Below are 3,776 nucleotides of genomic sequence, written 5' to 3'. Positions count from 1 at the left end.
ACTTAGAACTACTTAATCCTAACTAACCTAAGGACATCACACACATCCATTCCCGAGGCAGGATTCGAACTTGCGACCGTAGCGGTCGCACGGTTCCACACTGAAGCGACTAGAACCACTCGGCCACAGCGGCCGGCACATCAGGGCTTAATTCACCACTTGTGGACAGGTGAATAACGTACCCTAAAACATACACAAACTGCTAGGATTTGGCTACCTCCGGCTTTCTCCGTTATAGAACTAGGTATTACCCGTACAACGAAGCATTAAGTGAATAAGCTAGAATGAGTGATCTAATGGATGACACAATTTCGGTTAGAGTTTAAAGTGCTGTGTAATCTTAATTACTGACTGTAACTTGCCCAAAAAATCTCACCTCACAAGATTGTTGTTAACGGAGAGTCGTCTAGCACTGACCTTTGGATAGATAGTAAAATGAATTTTAAAACTAAACACTTCAAACTATGTTTCACTCACTATTCAAGGAAACTACATCACGCTTTCTTCAAGTGCCTTAGTATTACACAAATACAAATGATATTGTTCCATGGTCAGCTAATTCAGAGCATAATGTTCCTTTTGACATGATGGTTATGTTCATAAATATCTACAGACAGTTGTATCTGGAACTTCTTCTTTATTTATAAAAGTCAGAAATTATGTAAAGGCGGCTATTTTCGTGATGCCTAGGTAATTTCGTGATATTTTTGTGTTGAGTTACTCCACTTATCTGTGAGAGGGCCAGCGAACCTCTCGTTCCTTGGGACATTTAATGCAATAGTACAAGGTATGCCTGAGCTTTCTGCAAACTCACAGCCGCAAAAAAGAAGTTACGAACAGCGGCGTTATTCGCAGTAGGCTTCAATTACATTCCCAGTGTCTGTACTATTACTGAATACTTGATATTAAAGTGATAGTAAACACTGCACATTTCGCCTTATTATGTATAGACAGAAGTATATTATCTTCTGTATGTAAAGCTACAATCAATGAATTTTATATGTAAAATGTATTTTTTGTATCGAGTATGTATAAAACTAAAAATGTAATGTATTAAGTTATTTAAGTAATACTGCATTCAAGTAGCAATGAAGTACATTCTATTTATGCTAACAAATTTACAACTATAAGTGTATTCCTCATGTAAAGTTAAAATTCATGTATTCCTCGTATCAAATTCTCAATCAGCATTTAATCTGCATAATATTAAGTGTATGTACCTAATGTATCACATTGAATATATCACATCTACCAACATTAAAACAATCAAAAACTACTGAATATCGTGTAGTGTCCTGACGTGCAACTCTCTAAGCAACATATCAATACACAAAAACGTAATAAACATACATAAACATAAACCATTTCAGATGAGAATAACTCGAGGTTCTACCGAGACCTTCTCAACTGAAATAGGTAGAAATAGGCTATTATCAACCAACAAGGTACTTAGACTATATTACACATCCAAATATACTGTATCACTTCACTCTACAATTTCTTTTCACCACATTCAATGTATTAATTTTTTAAAACTTTTCTATGACATTTGCATTATATAAACTATATTCTCATCAACTAGGCAGAAAAAAATTATACAGAACCACTTTAACAATTGTTAAGCATTCGATTCTCGGTAACCTTAGATTTTTTTATATGTTACGTTCTTTATATTATTTACAAAACATTAACAACTGTATACCAATAAGATTGTAATATTAAGAAGTCTTGCTGTCGGATTTAGAAGCATCCGACCTACTTACACTTCAAGGCGATGGGTTACTCTGCACTTTTAATGAAACAAATACTATACAAAACTTCCTGGTAGATTAAAACTGTGTGCCCGACCGAGACTCGAACTCGGGACCTTTGCCTTTCGAGGGCAAGTGCTCTACCATCTGAGCTACCGAAGCACGACTCACGCCCGGTACTCGCAGCTTTGCTTCTGCCAGTATCTCGTCTCCTACCTTCCAAACTTTACAGAAGCTCTTCTGCGAACCTTGCAGAGCTAGCACTCCTGAAAGAAAGGATATAGCGGAGACATGGCTTAGCCACAGCCTGGGGGATGTTTCCATAAAGAGATTTTCACTCTGCAGCGGAGTGTGCGCTGATATGAAACTTCCTGGCAGATTAAAACTGTGTGCCCGACCGAGACTCGAACTCAGGACCTTTGCTTTTCGCGGGCAAGTGCTCTACCATTTTTTTAAAATTTCTTTTAACAGTAAGGAACAGAAAACTATTAAGTGCACTCGTTGCGTCGTGTTGGAGACACACGAAATTAAAACCATACTAATAGTTGTAGAAAAGGGCATAAAGAAAGAGAGCAAAGTGCGGGGCGAAGGAAACCATGAAACAAAACTGAAGGGTGGAATCCATACCACCATTAACCAGTGCTACATCTTGCACCGGATGGGAAAACTAAAACTGCGAAGACCTTTTCGCACCGGGGACAAAAAGAGGAAATGGGACAAATACTGCTACAGAGTGTGAGGGTTCACAACGAAACTCTCCATCTGCTGTATCATCCAGGTATGACTTCTCGTAATGATGAAAGTAGATCCCACGTTGTACCGTGTAGTGTTCTATTATCGTATTGTAATTTTAGCTTCTCTTACCCGTGATGTTCCAGCTACGTGGAGGGTCGTGGAACGCACTCCACAAAAAATTGGAAAAATATTGTCGATACTTTGGGTTACGGAGGATCTTGCAATGCCGTTCCTGCAAATAGTTCCAAAAGTCTAAAGTGTCCTTAGTGCCGTCTTGAAACAGATAATGCACTGCATGTCCACGAAGCCACGTCATTGCATTAGTTTTAGTGCGTGGGTAATACGTTTCATCCGGGTATAAGATAGTCTTGGGGTCGATATGATGCGGCGTTACCCGAAGGAAGTATGCTGACATTTGCCTCACTAAGTGCCACACTGCTGTAGACTCGCCACAGCTAAGACGGTGTTCATCGTTGTCTTGAACGCCACAGCTCGTGCACATGGGTGAGTCTACCATGTGGATCGCATGTAGCCTTGATCTGGTCACCTGCTTACCGTTGACAGTGATATACCACATCGCCGTGACGTCAGTGTCTAGTGTTACGTGGTGAATTGTCCTCCACACTACTCGCCAGTTGACGTTTGGGTGCTTCCTCTCCACGACGTTATCGGGTCGTCCACGTTGCAGGACCCTATAAACAGTCTTTGCCGTCGCCAGTTGAGTCGCTGGTAAGGCAAGTCGAACGTAACTGAGTTCGAGGTAAAAGACACCGATGTAGAAGAGCGAAGAGGGGACGTGGTGTATCGGCACAGGCGGCAACAGGGAGTGCGGTGCTAGTTCTTCTATTAACAAACTGGTCAGACTGTCCAGACGGCGGTACCATGGTTTGACTAATGTGCTCACAAATAGGGCGACCGCTCTGTCATAAACGTGATAAAGGCCAAGCCCTCCCCGATCCGGAGGAAGGGTGAGAGTCTCATATTTGATCTTGAAGAGCATTCCTGAACTCACGAAGGACCCAAAAGCCGCAAGTATACGGCGAGCTAACATCACCGGTATAGGTAATATCTGGGCGTAGTGCGGAATGCGTAACGCTAAATGTGTGTTGACATACTGGGTCCGTTGGACGATATCCAGGGCTCGTAGGCGGTTGTTGGCAATTCCAGTCCGAACATTTCGTAAAAGCCGTCGAAAATTGTGAATGAAATGATCGTTTGGCATTGTTGGCCGGGAGGCCCCATGCGGGGAAGTTCGGCCGCCGTATTGCAAGTCCTATTTAGTTGAGCCAT

General features: G+C 41.7%; 1 non-coding gene across 1 annotated transcript; it reads right to left on the bottom strand.

Moving 5' to 3' along the window:
* Positions 1 to 1,839: 1,839 nt before the first annotated feature.
* Positions 1,840 to 1,914, bottom strand: Trnas-cga (transfer RNA serine (anticodon CGA)). Its single transcript has one exon. It is a non-coding gene; the product is annotated as a tRNA-Ser (tRNA).
* Positions 1,915 to 3,776: the final 1,862 nt, after the last annotated feature.

The sequence above is a fragment of the Schistocerca gregaria genome, chromosome X (genome assembly GCF_023897955.1).
Source record: "Schistocerca gregaria isolate iqSchGreg1 chromosome X, iqSchGreg1.2, whole genome shotgun sequence".
Lineage (NCBI taxonomy): Eukaryota > Metazoa > Arthropoda > Insecta > Orthoptera > Acrididae > Schistocerca > Schistocerca gregaria.
The sequence above is the reverse complement of the archived record's forward strand: the minus strand, read 5'-3'. Positions and strand labels throughout refer to the sequence as shown.